The sequence below is a fragment of the Hyaena hyaena genome, unplaced genomic scaffold (assembly GCF_003009895.1).
Source record: "Hyaena hyaena isolate Hyena2069 unplaced genomic scaffold, ASM300989v1 scaffold_580, whole genome shotgun sequence".
NCBI lineage: Eukaryota > Metazoa > Chordata > Mammalia > Carnivora > Hyaenidae > Hyaena > Hyaena hyaena.
This window is the reverse complement of record NW_024081213.1, coordinates 1,177,994-1,195,008: the sequence shown is the minus strand read 5'-3', so window position 1 is coordinate 1,195,008 and position 17,015 is coordinate 1,177,994.

Genomic DNA, 17,015 nt, shown 5'->3' with positions numbered 1-17,015 from the left:
GGGCATGGAGGAGGGCACTTGCGGGGATGAGCACTGAGTGTTATGTGGAAACTAATTTGACAATAAACTATTTGTAAAAAAAAAAATAAAAAATAAAAAAAATAAAAATAAAAATAAAAATGTTTTGCGATTCACAGGGTTAACTCATCCGTGAGGCACAGGAGACAGAATGCCTAGGGCCCACAGTGATTTTGGGGTCCATAAAGTGTTTAATTTATTTCAAATCAGAACAACAAAAAATATTTTCCACCTTGGATTATACTCATATGAATACCAGCATAGTTATAAAAATAATTTGAAATACACTGTATGGACCAAAGAGACAATGAAAGCAAAAGTACCCAGGGCTCATGAAAATCCTAATGCAGCCTTATCTCCTCACTCATTCAACCACTGAAAATTAATTAAGCTCCTACTATTTTTCAGGCACCAAGCAAACAGATATGGTTTCTGCCATCAGAAACTTTAGTTGCAGAGGGCACGTGGGTGGTTCAGTCAGTTAAGCGTTTGATTTGGGCTCAGGTCATGATCTCGTGGTTCATGAGCTCAAGCCCCACATTGGCCTGTCTGCCCATTTCAGATCCTCTGTCCCCCCTTTCTCTCTGCCCTGCCCCTGCTCACTCTCTGTCTTTCAAAAATAAACATTAAAAAAACACAAAGAAATTTTAGATGCAACTGTTAGAGACAGACAAGTAAATGTATCAACATGATGACTATAAACTATGATACACATTATGACTTAAAAGACGGGGCACTGAGGGAGATAACATTGTCAGGAAGGAGTCCTATTTGTACATGTGGTGGTCAGAGAAGGTCATATTTGAGGAGGTGACATAGAATCTCAGAGCTGAAGAGTGAGAAGGAGCTAGTGCTACCGAGAGAAGTGGGAAGAACATTCCTGCAGAATTTCTGGGTGAGACTTGAGAATGTATGTTGTTGCTCTGTTTTCTGGGTGCTTCAGATGAAGGGGCCTCTAGGTCTTGAAGATGTCCTGTCCTTATCAAATGACGAAACAAAAACAACTTAGGAATGAGTTTGATGTCTTTTATTCAAGAGAAAACAGTCCATGGATTGGGGCAGTGCAGTGTCCCGCAAGCAGCAGAGACTCTTCCCAAGGGGTTGTGGGAAAGAGTGAGCATTATAGAGCTTTAGAAGAGGCAGCTCAGAAATAGGGCATGACTGGCTGGGATTTGGGGGGATTCCCTGATAAAGCTACGAGGTCCGATTTCCTAGGGTAAAGTAAGCTAGCTAAAGCTGAGTCAGAGGACAGTGATTGGGGTATGTTAAGTTTCCTTGACAGGTATTTCCCATAGTGCAGGCTGACTTGGGTTTAGATTTGGGACGGGGACAGGATCACAGGGTGGCTTCCATTGTGTACGTCCCCATATGCAAATGAACTTTATCACCCTCAAAGATAATTTAAGTTCTTCTGCTTCCACGGTTTTATTCATACTGCTTCCTTCCCTTAAAATTCCTTCTCCTCTCCCTTCCTTTCTCTGTTTTTAAAAACCTTACTCATCCTTCAAGGTCCAGTTCAAATGCCACCACCAAGTCACTATCTCCGTGAAACCTCCTCTCACGACTCCACCGGAAGTGATCTTTCACTCTTTTGAAGCCCCACCCCACTCAAGCGCAGATCATCTGCTACCTGTTTCTTTCATCTCTCTCTTATGTCCACTACTTGCTGGGAAATCCCTTGGAGGTAGAGAGTTCTGTATCTCAGCATTTTTTGAAACATCTCCATGGTGGCCTTCACAATTAGTTAGTGACTTACTACAAACTGGCTGCATGGAAAACGAATGGCTGATTCCAAGGCAGACTTGTCCTAACATCGTATTCTTGCAATCTTTCCTTTACTCCATCCCGCAGACCACGACAGCTATGACTGTAATGAGACCTTGCATATTTAACGCGAGGCTCAGAGAGGAGGAGGCATGATGAATGAGCTCAGGAAAACGCGTGGCTTCTGCAGTGACACTAATAAATGGAATGTAGAATCCAACTCCAACATTTGGGACTGAACTAACTACAAACAAGCAAGCAGAAAAATGAACGCGCTGGGCAGAGGGGAGAGGGCAGCGTATGCGATAAATGAAGAAGATAAAAAGCTACATGCTGCAAACAGGACAGAAATGTAGGGTTTTACATTAGGATTGTTCTATTTTTCTTTTTCTTGCCTTTTCAAAAAAAAAAAAAAAAAAAGAATGGGAAACCAGCCTCCAAAGATTTTGACACAGTCTGGGCATCTGTGGGGAAGACAAAGAGCCTGACATCGTAGGTGGCCCTGCGGCAGGCCTTGGATCTAAATCGGAGCCGTTACAGCGAACTGTCAGGCTGGGTGCAGCTGCAAACACCGCGCCTCCGGGAGCGAGGCGGGGCATCCGAGGGCAATAGGGAGACAAGAACGCCATTCTCCCACTAAAACATGTGTTTAAAAAATATTTTTGTCATGCTTCTGGTGGTTGGATTCTTACAAGACTGCAAGTGAGAGACAGTCCCTTCTTTCAGTCAGAAATGCAAAAGAACAGAGCATAATTCTAAAGACCAATATATATAAATATAATGCAATTTTAGAATAGCAGGAGCTGAGTGAACGGTGTGACTCCCAGGACTTGTTCTTGACCAGCTTGTTTTAAATTGAGCTTTATAGAGATGTTGAGTTAGGGTGAAAATATGGTCTGGGCTCCCAAGGATCGGAGTCACTTATGAAACACACTGGCATGAGAAGCAGTGAGGTATTGCTGATGGGCTGGACGTAGGGGGGTGAGGGAGCGGAGCTCTCTGGGTGTAGAAAGGGATTCAGGTTATAGAGCCTCTAGAGCTACACCCTGAGTGTCCTGGCTTGAGCCCCACTGCTTTTCTGTTCTCTCTTTTCTCAGCTGTTCCTTCATGCAACAGATATTTATTGCTGGCCTGCTGTAGGACAGGGAAGGTCACAGACTCTGGGTGAACAGCTGTGAACAGAGCAAAAATACCTGCCTTCATGGAACTTATATTCTAAAGGGTCTAGAATCTAAGAATGTATTCTTAGATTCTAAAGATTCTAAAGGCAGTCTCTAGATAGGTTATCAATGAAAGACAATTACAAAGATAAAAAGGGAAAATGCATAGTATGTCAGGTGGTAATAAATAGTATAGAGAAAACAAAGCAGGGAAGGGCCATTGGAGGAGTTAAACGGGTGCAATCTAAAGACAAGTCAGCGGAGAAGGTCTCACAGAAATGGTGGTCTGTTAGTAAAATCCTGAAGACAGTGAGAGAGTTTAGCCTATGGATATTTGGGGGAAGAACATTCCAAAGAGGGGAAACAGCCAGTGCAGATGACCTGAGGCAGGGCATGTCTTGGTGGGCTGGGGGAATACCAAGGAGAAGGATGTGGCTGGAGCAGGGAGGGATGAGGCTAGAGATCATGAGGGACAAATCATGTAAGGCCCCAGGGACTTGGGGGCCTATGTAAGGACTGGCCATGAGCAAGATGCCCTTGGACAGACTAACAATTTATAAAAAGCAATGTGACTCCTCACTCCCCCTTTTCAGAGGACTCTGGAGTCTTCCTCTTGCAGACATCGCTTCATATCCTCCACTTAGAGCTATCTTCTGACCTTAGTCAAGAGACTAATATATTTTTTTATGTTTATTTATTTTTGAGAGAGAGAGAGAGAGAGAGATAGAATCCAAAGCAGGCTCCAGGCTCTGCATCAGCACAGAGCCCAACACGAGGCTCAAACTCATGAACCAGGAGATCATGAGACTAATATTATAGTCCAAGGAGAACTCACTGCATTTCAAGTGATAGCTTACTCAGTTTCAGGCCCGAGGACCTCAGCAATAGAGTTGGGGGCCTTCATGCCAAGGATCTTCATGGCACATGAGTACAAATGTTCTTATATTTTCCCAGAATTTCTGAAGAAACAGAGATCTGTAGTTAATAGTACATGGTGGCAAAAGAAGCACAAGTATTGTTTTTATCAATATGTTGACCTATTACTTTTTCTTCACCTACAGAGATGATCATGCGTTTGTCCTTTATTCTATTAATATGCTGTATTGCATTAATTGCTTTTTGAATGCTAAACCAAACTTATATACATTCCATTTGGTGAGGCATATTATAATTCTTTTTGTATGTTCCTGGACTCACTTTGTTAAAATCCTAAGGACTTTTGTGTCTATTTTCACGAGAGGTACTGGTCTGTGGGTTTCTTTTCTTCAAATATCTTTGCCTGACTTTTATAGCATAAGTTTGGAAATGTTTCCTATCCTCTGTTTTCAGTGCTTATAAATAATTAGAATTATTTCTCCTTAAAAATATTTGGTAGAATTCATCAATGAATCCATTGGGCCTGGCTTTGTCATTGTGGGAAGATTGTGGGAAAATTACTAATTCAATTTTTTACTTAATTCTATTCAGATTTTCTATTCCTTCTTGAGTTAGTTTAGGTGATTTGTGTCTTTTTAGAAATTTGTCCACTTCACATAAGCTGTCTGATTTGATACAAAGTAGTTCATAATATTTGCTTATAATCCTTTAATTTTTTTGGTAGAGATGATGGTAAAAATTGCCCTTCTTTTTTTCTGACTTTGAAAATTCATGTCCTCTCATTCTATTTCTTAATCAGTCTAGTTAAAGAATAATCAACGTTGTTGACCTTTTCAAAGAAGCAATATTTTGTTTCATCGACTTTATTATTTTTCTGTTTTCTACTTCATTGGTTTCTAAATCTTTGGATTCAATTAACTCCTCTATTTCTAGTTTCTTATGGTATATGTTTAAGTAATTGATTCAAGATCTTTATTCTACTACAATGTAGGCATTTATAACTATATATTTCCCTCTAATCACTGCTTTAGCTGCATCCCATAAATCTTTATCTGCTGACTTCAGTTTCATTCAGCTAAAAATACTTAAGACGGGCACCTGGGTGGCTTAGTCGGTTAAGCGTCTGACTTCGGCTCAGGTCATGATCTCACAGTTGGTGGGTTTGAGCCTAACGTCAGGCTCTGTGCTGACAGCTGACTCAGAGCCTGGAGACTGTCTTCAGATTCTGTGTCTCCCTCTCTCTCTGACCCTCCCCTGCTCATGCTGTCTCTCTCTTTCTCTCTCTCTCAGAAATAAATAAAACATTAAATAAATAAATAAATAAATAAATAAATAAATAAAAATACTTAAGACAATTCCTTCTCGTGTTTTTGTTTGACAGTTAAGAAGTGTTTTCTTTAATTTCCAAGTATTTGGTAATTCCTCAAATTTCTAATTTAATTGCATTGTAGTTAGAGAACACACTTTGTATGATTTCAAACCTTTTAAATTTATTGAAACTTGTTTTATGACCTAACATACGGTCTATTCTGGAGAATGTTCCATGTGTATTTGAAAAGAAGGTCTATTCTGCTGTCATTGGGTGGAATGTTTTAAAATACCAGTGAGGTCAAGTGTTATTTACATTTTCTATATGCTTGCTGATTTTCTGTCTAATTGTTCTGTCAATTATTGAGAGTGGGGTATTAAAATCCCCAACTGTCATTTTTGAATACCATCATCTTTTCCTGAGGTCATTGTAATAGCTTAGCACTCACTGTCCATTTTCTCCATCATCTGACCTAGTATATATTTTACTTATATCCTAGAATATATAGGTCTTGTAATGGCAGGGATTCTTATCATTTTTCATCACCACCGTATTTCTGGCACCTTTAACAGTGCCTGACGCATAGTAATCACTCAAAAAAATAATTGTTGGATGAATAAAAATATTAGAAAACAAATGACACTCCCTATTCTCTTGGATGAAGACCAAACTCCTTACCCTCTCCAACTGGAGGAGATCTGAAATGGGTCAACACCAGTGGGAACACTGAGATAGATTCAAGGCAAAAGGTGGGAGGTGTAAGGCATGCATATGCTTTTGGCCACATGTAGACGCTCTCCCTTTGGCTGCGTGCTTTTCCTTTGGATTTCTCCCTCCTTCCGTGTTCTAGTCATAAAAGCAGTAGGTGGTTGAGAACCAGGACTGCAGGTGGGTCTTGAGGATGTAGGGCTACTGTGTTTGATTTTGATCCAGGCTATTTGGCATCCTTCTCCAGGCAAAGGAACCCCACTGACATCAGGTGGCCCTGGGTAGCGCCTTGGGGGTAAATTCCCAAGTGGAGAGAGCAAGGTGGGGCTAAAACTTCAGAGTAATGAACAGAATGGTTTTCTCCTGCATATATACTTTTCCTTCCTGCACCTGAGAGATGTAGATGACTGGTCCGAGACTGGGTGTTCAGGACCCCCAGCCAGATATCATTCCATCTTAGCACGGTTGACACTATCTACTCAGAGGTACAACTGAAGTAGCTCTGAACTTTTATGTTTATCTTGCTTTCAGAAGGCAAAATTATACAGCAACATCAGGTGAAAAAAACCCAGAATGTGATGTTTATTGAGTGCTTGGCATATAATTTAAAATATTTTATATGTATCTGGCGTATTAGAGACTTTACATATCTATATATTCAATTGGTGAAAAATAAAAGATGAACTAATATTTTTTCTTTTACACATTAAAGTTAGGCCTAAATTTTGTAAACTGGTTTTCTAGGATCTGTATAACCAACTGGAGCTCAGAGGAGAGGTCTGGGCTGGAAACACCAATTTGGGCACTGTGTATGAATATATGATAGTTAAGGCTCTTGGAATAGATAATATGCCCTAGAGAATGGGAAGGGGAGTGTGCCTAGGGCAAAACTTTGAGGAATTTCATTTTTAAATTAAAGATTGAAAATGGCTGAGTAGAGGATGATGAGCCTGAAAAGAAAGAGAAGGAGCATCCAGAGAGGTAGGAAGAAAACTGGGAAGATATCATATATAGGAAAGCATTTGTCAGCTTTCTGAAAACTTACCATTCTCATGATACATGGTGCTTTGGGGGAGTCTAATTATTGGTAGAGTACCTTCATTGAAGTATAAATTCTCACTAAGTGGATGGTCTTGAAATTGTTCTTGACACTAGATAAATAGTTCAGCTAGAGATACCTAGAACACTGAAAGGATGAAAAGTTTTATGTTATTAAGATGCTGTGTTTTCATCAAAATTATTTTATTCCAATTCTTTGGTCTCCCTTTAAGTGTGGCATGCCCTTTCCTGATGACCCTCCTACCCATCTATGACTTTGGCATTCTAGTAGTAACTGGAATACTTAATATCAGTAAAACATGACAAACAAGCATCGCACAAATAAAGTTGAATTATTAGGGCAGCATTCCTGAGAATCAAATTATTTCTTATTTTTGTGTTTAATGTTTGTGGCAGTAAGTCCTCAATGAATTCCTATTTTATTGCTTTAAACTCAGTAACAAATTTATTTGCAAGAGTACTATTCCATTTGTTTCATCTACTCACTCATTCATTCATCAAAGATGTATTAAGTGCCTACTATATGCCAAATGCTGGAAGCTTTAAGACTCACCAGGCATGGCTTTCCAGCTTGTGTGTGCATCAGAACCACCTGGCAAACCTGTTACGAATAAATAGGCCCCAATCCCACCCCTCATATTCAACACTCCCAGGGTAGGTTCTAAAAGCTTCTACAAACTCTTTGTGTGATTATGAAGCACAGCAAGGTTTTAGAACTATTGGTCCATGTAAAAAAAAAAAGTAGTGAAAATCTTAACTATAATAAAGTGTAAGAAGTGTCAAATAGAAGAATGTATAGGGTAAACCATATATTACATTTTATTGTATTCATCTCTTAGTATAGCAGCCGGCTGTACATTCAGCAATATTATTACAGTTTTCAACTATAATGGAATTTTGTGTTGGGGCTTTAAAGCCTTAGAAGTATGATTTAGTTTCATTAATATTTGAGAAATTGTTAACGTCTTTATAAATGATCATAAAGAGAAGACAATGCTCTAAATATACAAGTATCATGATATTCATGCTTATAACTTACTTCACTAGGAATGAGGAAAGCTTCTGGCATTTCCTACTTAAACACTGGGGAGCCTAATAAATGGTCCTTATGGGACTGGGCCTCTCATAAATGAAGTGTTCTTTCCTTTTCTTTTTTCCCTTTGTCTACTAGGCTCTTTTGCAGCCTGTTGATACAACAGATTCAAACGGCATTGCAGGAATATTCATTAGCAGATTCCACTAAAACCCCAGCAATGATGTAATGTGCAAGACTCTGAGTCTTACATGGAGGGAAATAAGCTTTCTTTCAAAGAATAGTTGATGTTTTCTTCTTAAAAGGAGGTACTCATTCACCATGCCATTCAGAAGGAAACTTAGACTGTGTGGGACAGATCAGCTCTGCTTTTATCGTAGGAAAACTGCGATGTTCTTTGATTACAAGACTTAACAGGAAGAGATAAAGTTTAGAAGCAACAATTTAACAAATCGAATTCAAACATTGAGTGAAAACAGCACAGAGAATTAGAAAAAAGTTCAATAGTTTCTTCAAAATGTTGCTTCAAAAGGTCACTTGGTTTCTTGAGTTAGCTTCAGTAAAGTGTGTAGCACTCATCCATCACCAACATTCCCCATCTTCCTCTCCTTCCTGGGCACACAGCGAAGCTGTCCTTCCCAGCTTCCTTTGCAATCTATGGTCATGTGACTAAGTTCTAGCCAATGGAATGTGAGTGGAAGTGACGTAATATACACCTGTTTTAGGCTTGACCCATGAAAACTTCCCACCGCGGTTCTCTGTGCCCCTTGTCTGTTAGCTAGATAATGACACCCAGGCAACCTTGAAAGCCGCACATTGAAAATTGCAGGGCCTCTGTTAGCCTGGTTCTTGAGTAACTATATGGAGCAGACAAATGCCACTTCTACTCTTCCCCATCTCAATGCCAATGGCCTTTGTTTGAGAGAGAAGGAAACTTTCACCTTGTTAAGCCTCTGAAATATTGGGGTTTGTTTATAGCTGCAGCTAACCTACTTTAACTGATACAGGATGTAAAGATATAGGCAAGTCTGTAACATGAAAACACGCACTGTATTTCTGGAGCCAGAGCCCAAATATAGTCTCATAATTCTCCTACAGATGTTTTTTGTTTTGTTTTTTTTTTACCACAATCCTTCACCAAGAAAATCCTCTAGAAAAGAATCTTCTGTCTCCAGGGGGCAGTACTTCGGCTGCCAGGAGTATTCTAGTACTGCAAGGACAATTCAGTTTGAATTGGGACATAGTCCTAGAAGCACACAGAGAAAAAAAAAATACTGAAAAATTCTAACTCCAGAGTTTGACATGAACAAAATGGGAATGAAGGAAACCAGGGGCATAGCCACAAAAGAGCCTGATATGCAGCAGAGACAGAACCAGAAGACAGGCCCATCTTCTAGACCCCTTACTTTCATCTGCCACCCACTGGCATATGTTATTATTATAATCTAAGAGAAAGTCCTCCTGGTTTTTAAATGTTTTATTTTGTGAAAGTCAGATAGCAAATTTCACAAGGTTCAAAGTCCTAGTTCTTATCAGTAATGAAGAGATAGGTTTGCTTCCCCTTTTAAGATAATGACTTAGCCCTTTGTAAACATCTCTTCCCTCCCATGGAAGCCAACCTCTCTCATACCAGCGCCTTCCCCACTGAGTGATGACTTTCCACTGGGTAGCTATTTATGGCATTGCCCATTCCAATTACAGTCTCTGTGGATATAGAAACTATTGCAACTTGACTTTATTTTTAATTTTGCCTTCATTCTTATCCAAAAGATTCCTCTGTTAAAAAGAGACAATAGGCCCCAAATGGAGTCCCTTATGCTAAGCCCCAAATCACCAAACTGAGAATTACTACTTAACTATAGTTTTAGCCTTTCCTTTGAATGGAACCTTAAACCAGTCAATCTGGAATTACCTGGTCAGCTCTAGTGGGGTAATCTGCTTGATAGATCCTTTCATCCCCTAAGGAAAGGTGACCTTAAAGTAATTTTTTTTAGTTGGGTGAAATGGTGATCAAGCTGCAGGTTATACTTCCAATTGTTATTTTGGAACATTTGGCCATTTATAATTTTGAAAACCTTAAGGAAGTGCCCTTGTAGAGCACTGGTTTCAGTCATTTCCCTTAAGAGGCTGTTTGATGAAGTGCATTAACTTTTGCAACAGAAAGAAAAAAAAGAAAGAAATGTGAGCCCACCACAACCAGCTTGCTTTGTGCTGGTGTAACTTGTCCTTCTCCCTTCTGCCTGTAAAAGTGTTCCATTTTGTACAGCCCCTTGGAGCTCCTTTTTATCTGCTAGATGGGATGCTGCCTGATTCATGAATCACTGAATAAAGCCAAGAAGCAGATCTTTAAAATTCACTCAGTTGAGTTTTGTTTTTTAACACCTCCAAACCTTAAAACTCTTTGGCCATTTCAGGCACCTCGCTCTCCTTCCGAGTCTGTTAAATAAAATCGCTGCCATCCAAGCAGCAATTATTCTGTTCCAGGCGTTGTGCATGGCCTTTGCATCCATTGTTACTTAATCTTCACATGCGATAGATGTTATTATTATCCCATTCTGCAGATTAAAAAAAAAAAAAAGAGGCACCACAGGTTAAGTAACTTGACCATGCTCATGGAGCTAGGAAGGAGCAAAACCGGGGTTCAAACCTGAGCACTCTGAACCCCCAAACCTCCACTCTTAACCATTGTACACTGCTTCTACTTTCATTCACCAATTTTTTGCTCATGAAAGACACCACTTGGAAGAGTAGTGGATCCTTCAGAAAGTCCAATAAACAAGTTCCAGGCCCTCAGAACTTCGTATCTGCACGTTTTTCTTCATTCCAGCCCTTGTGGTAAGTGGGAACCTCGTACACCATGGTGCTGGTGTTCGCTGTCAGAGCTACCTCCCTTCTCTACATCTTAGCAGCTCGCTGGCATGGTGAGAGCCTGGGGCTGTTGCCACAGTCTTCCGGAAAAGAGAATCTTCTTGGCTCTAGCACGTTCTTAACGCTCGGGGGAAGAGCTGTGGGGCCAATCTGTCACTGTGTCTATATTTAGCACCATCTGCCAGGAATATTTCAAGCTGCCTATTTTAGTACATGCCGTTTTGTGCAAATGCCACTGTCCCACCACTAGTTCGTGGGAAACCAAGGGCATTAAGTGGGTTTTCTGGTGTTTATGTTAAGTGTTGTGAGTTGGCCCCTAGGCCAACCTTCAGATGAGATAGGGGAGAGGATGGAGGCAGGGTTTTCCCAGAGTGTCAGTCCCAGGGGCCTACACTTTTAGTGGCTCAAAAGTTATCCAAGAGCAGCAACTCCAGAAGAGATGGTGGAAGTCCTGGCAGAAGAAAAGGAATATAAAAGGCCCAAGACTCTTATCCCTGAGGCGACATGGTAGGCTTGCCCATTTCAGAGCTCCCCACTTTGGCTCCACAAGTTATTGTATAGATTCTTACAGCCTTAAGCAACTCCCCATACAGCCATGTTGATCTGTATCAGTGAAAGACAAGAGCTCCATTGACTGAGGGTTTCCCTTGTGCCAGTTTTCTCTTCTGGCTTGGACATACACCATTCGTTTTGTCCATATGACATCTCTATGAGGTGGCTCTATTCCTAGTTCCACATTATAGCTAAGGAAACTGAGGCTTAGAAAGGCTGAGGGACTTGCAGAGTCAGGATTAGAACTCCGGCCCACCGAATGTAAACTGGTACAGCCCCTCTGGAAAACAGTGTGGAGGTTCCTCAGGAAACTAACAATAGAACTCCCCTATGACCCAGCAATAGCACTGCTAGGAATTTACCCAAGGGATACAGAAATGCTGAGGCATAGGAGCACATGTACCCCAATGTTCATAGCAGCACTCTCCACAATAGCTAAAACATGGAAAGAGCCTAAGTGTCCATCAACAGATGAATGGATCAAGAAGATGTGGTTTATCTATACCATGGAATACTACATGGCATTGAGAAACAATGAAATCTGGCCATGTGTAGCAACATGGATGGACCTTGAGGGTGTTATGCTGAGCGAAATAAGTCAGGCAGAGAAGGACAAATATCATATGTGTGCACGTATAGGAGGACTAGGAGGGACTTAACAGAGGACCAACCGGGAGAAGAAGGGGGAAAATGGTGGGGGAAAGGGAGAGAAGCAAACCATGAGAGACTCTTGAATGCTGACAAAAACTGAGGACTGATGGATGTGGGGGGGAGGAGGAATGGGCATGGAGGAGGGCACTTGTGGGGATGAGCACTGAGTGTTATGTGGAAACTAATTTGACAATAAACTATTTGTAAGAAAAAAAAAAAAAAAAAAAAAAAGAACTCCAGCCCACCTAAGGCCAGATCTCATGATTTTGACCATTACCATCATACCGACCCATTCTATGTACCCTACCCAGACAGTCTTTCTGTTTTCTTCCCCCACCTACAGATACTGTATTTTTTGCATGTATTTCCAACTCTAGCTTATTTTCCAGACTCAGTGCTTAACTCCATTTGAGGGATTCTGACCAAAAGTTTGTTTTCCAACCCCACTGTGAATAAATACCTCTCCCAGATTCGGTCCAGCAACAGCTAAGTGAAGTGATGGGGCTTCAGGATTTGCCCCGCCCTTGGGTAAGTACTGGTGAGCAGAGGCAGTAGAGCAACCTTTTAGGAGAGGTTGCCCCAGCTGCAGAGGTGAGTTTGACTGGCTTTTATCTGACAAGGACTGCTGGAAAAGGAACAGCCACCAGCGACTGGCATGGGGCTAGGCCTGAGAAGACGGACAACAATGGGTTAAAGCTCATTAACCCAGCTGTCCTAGGTGACTTATTAATCTTCAGAGTGGCTGAATCTAAGCAACTTCTGAATTGTGATAATAGGAAATCTTGAGATTTTTATATATACTTATTTCTAAGCATAATTCCTGAAGATAAGCACATTTCATTAAATCACCCTAGGGTGAAGGTTGGAAGAGATGGCTACACACTTGCTGTGGCTTGGAAGGTTGGAAATAGCTTTTGGGAAGAAGAGGAACTGGCAAATGTGAATGACACAGAAGAGAGATTAAAAATCAGATCTTCTAATAGACAATTGCATATCTCGTCCGTTTCAGTTACTTATTCCTATAGAACAAGCATCCTTAAATTTAGTGGCTTAAAAAAAGAACAATCATTTTATTATTGTCCCTCATGGAATTTTGGGGTCTGACTGGTTTGTGGTTCTCACCGTGGTCTCCCCTACAGTTGTAGTCAGACAGTGGTTGGGACTGGAGTCATCTCAAAGGCTTCCTCCTATGTCTGGAAGTTGGGTCCTTAGGCTGTCACCTGGGACCTTAGCTCAGCTGTCAGGACGTCTATACATGGCTTTTCCACATGGTTTGGGATTCTACACAGGATGGGGGCCGTGCTCCCGGAGGGAGAGACCTAACAATGAGGTAAACGAGATAAAAAAGGTAAATCCTGTCTTGCCTTTATGACCAAGACTTGGAAGTCACATGGTGTCCCATAATTGTCACAGATCAGCCTAGATTCAAGAGGAGAGAACATTGACACACTCCTCAAAGAAGTATCAACATCAATTTGGAAGAGGGGCATTTGAACTGGGATATATATTGTGGTGACTATCTTTGAAATATACAATCTTCCATACCAATTGCATTGGACTAGGGGAAGAACTTGGGTGTGGAAGAAGTTGGGGGAGGTAAGGTGGCTAGTATTTGAGTGCTAGAGGGCTAGCATGGCAGCAGAGAACCAAGACTCCAAGAAATTCCTTCACACAGTCAACAAATGTTGAATCTCATTGGGTACCCACCACAAGCCAGAAACTGGGGATACAGCAGTGAATAAGGGACAAAGTCCTGGTCTTCGTGTAGGTTATGATCTGATAGGGAAACAATGACCAGCTACTCAAATAAGTACAGAAATGCCATGGGGAACTATAAAGTTGGAAAGGACATTGACAATATTGGGGACAGTGTCTATTTTAGATAAAGTGCTTAGGGAAGACCTGTCCGAGTGGGAACATTTATTTAAACAGGGGCCTGAATGAACAAGGTAAGGGAGATAAGGAGGGAATGAAGCATGCAAACATCTGAAGAAAGAGCAATCCAGGCTGAGGCAAGAGCAGTTATAAAGTCTCTGCAGAGGGGTAAGCTTGGTGTATTCTTACAGGAAGCCCAGCTAGATTGAGTTGGATTGAGTTGGTGAAGGGTAGGAAATGAGGTACAAGAAGTTGCCAGTAGTTGTGCTTAATCTGAGGCAAAATCCAGTTCAAAACATTTTTTAAAAAAATATTTGGTTCCCTGGAAGTGAGTGGATGGAAGGACAAATTCTCAATAGAAAGTATCCATCATTAATATAGGCTTCCTGTTTTCTAAATGTAAATGACCATTTTCCATTGGGGACACAGCTGACTGAATACAAATTTCGGGAAAATGTCTCTGACACGAATGTGAAAGCATCTGGCTACCCTCAGGGTACCTTCCCACCACTTACCACAGCCAATCTGGTCCTTGTCAGGGCATCTTTCTTTTCAGAGAGTAACTATGACAACGGAACGTGATGCTGCAAGTCTGCAGCCCTCTATTTGCACAAAATATGTGATGCTATCTGAACACAGAATTATGAATCAGGATAGCATCAGCCTCTCACTTCATAGTGAACAAGTTATCTGCTATTTGATTCAATTAATGTTTTGTGACTGGTTTTGCTTTTACTATGACTCTCTCATAACAAGACGAGTAGTATGTTCTATAATCTATAGCATCATTTCCTAAGTTAATTTGATCAGGACCTCTGTGTTAGTTTTCTATTGCTGCTGTAACAAATTACCACAAATTTAATGGTTTAAATAACACAAATGTATTATTATGCAGTCTGTAGATTGGAAGTCTGATGTGGGGCTCACCAGGATAAAATCAAGGTGTCGGCCTGCCTATATTCCTTTCTTGAGGCTCAATGAGAGGATTCCTTTACTTAGTCATTCTGGTTCTTGGTAGAATTGAATTCCTTGTGGTTATAGGAGTGAGGTTTTCATTTCCTTGATGGCTGAGGGCCAGTCCCAGCTTCCTCTAGAGGCTGCCCGAATTCCTCGGCTCCTGGCCTCTTCCCATGTCTTCAAAGTCTGCAGTGATGGGTCGAATCCCTCTTAAACTTTGAATCCTCCCCCACCCCCTTCTTCTTCTGTCTCATCTGTCTTGGACCACAGCTGAGGAAGGTTTTCAACTTAAGGACTCATGTGTTAGATTGGGCCCAGTTGGATAACCCAGGATAACTTCCCCATCTCAAGGTCCGTACTCTTAGTCACATCTGCAAAGTTCCATTTGCCATGTGAGGCAACACAGTCATGAGTTCCATGGATTAAGATGTGGGTATCCATAGGAAAGACATTATTCTGCCTACCATTCCCTAACTCTCAATAAATCAGAGCTTAATGGAATACAGTTTGAGAAGTACTGCTCTAGAGGTATCAAAAGGGCTGACTTTTCGATAGGAAAGACAATAATTTTGGGGGGGCGGGGTGTGACAATAGCCAGAGGCCTGGGTGAGCAGTAGACCAGGTGCGGGTAGGATTCCCCCATGTGGGAGGGGAAAGAGGTACAGAGGAATAAGGTTTCAGTGAGGGATTTACTTTCTTGCCAAACCAGTGTATGAGTCAGGTAGGTTTTTGGATTGGGCTGGTCTGTCAAGAACTTCTGCCTCTTAACGCCGAAGGGCGAGGGAGGGACAGCTGCTGTACCAGGGGCTTTTCACAATCACCTGATTTAATGGTCACTCTAACCTGTGAAGGTGAACCCTGCATTTGAACCTATGTGTGATGGATTCCATTTGCTGTCCCACCCACATCCCTTTTACAGTGCTGGGGCACCCACCCTACGGCAGCCATGTGCTAACAGCTCACAGCTTCCCTTACAGCTAATGGGAGATGACTCGGCTGTGAGATCAAGTCTCCCCCCGCTCCCACACACACTCCTTCCCATCCCACAGAAGTCTGGCCCATGATCATGTCTTGTGGTGAGAACGTTTCTATGATATCACTTATGCCTCAATGTTTTCTATGGATCAAGTCTGGCATTTTTGAGACCACATCCGTGCTCCACTCTTCCCTTCACTTTTCTGCTTCCTTTTGTAATGTACAAGTTTTTCCTGAATAAATCAACCAATTGCATGTCGCCAGAACTTTGCCTCAGGCTCTGCTTCCAAAGAACCCAACTAAACTGTGATCATATTAATTTGTATCTGGGGACCCATAAAAGGGAGACCACCTCAGGGGCCGTGTCTGCATCACAAATCTGACCCTAAGTCAGCCCGCATTTACAAGTAGCACTTGTCAAGGAAACTTAAGAAACACCAGTCACAGTCCTCCAACTGAGCTTTAACTAGCTTACCTTACCCTAGAAAACAAGACCCGCTTGGCTTATCAGGAGATCCCCGACATCCTAGCCACTGCACCCTGTGACACAATACCTCTACCAACGCTAACAACTTGCTCCTGCCCAGAATCCTTTGGGAAGATTTATCCCACTTCCATGAGGCACTGCACTTTCCCAGTCTGTGTCTTCCTAATTCCAGAGTTCTTGCTTTTTGCAGGTTGCTGGCCTAGAATCAGAGAGCACCAAGAAAAGCTGGGAGTAAATGGCGCACGCACCTTGTGCATATTCCCTTCCAGGTACATGTTTGAGCAAATAAAAGGAAGCTTGATTGTTTATTTGCAAAAATGAGGGTGGGAATTCCGTGCAGGATTCTAAAGCCTTCATCTGTGGAAAAGAATGAGAAGTTGAGAATACAGTGCAAATACAAGGGTCCTCTCCAGTGCAAGTGCCGTGGGGGCAAGGACTGAGTTCACTGAGCCTAGCACAGTAGCTGGTACATGGCAACTCTGCCACTTACTAACTAAGTGAATGAGGGAGAGAAGAGCATTAGGAGGTAGGGTGTCTGTGAACCAGGAAGTTAAGCTGGAGAAAGTTGGAGAAAGAGGGTCTGTTCTCAGTAACACATGCTCCTTTGCACCCTCCCAAACTCCTCTGTGATAACACTTCCGGGAACCTGCTTGTAGTTCCCAGGAATCTGTGGACATAGTCCCTCACCTGGAAAAGAAGAATTTCTGGTCAGCCCTTCCTCCA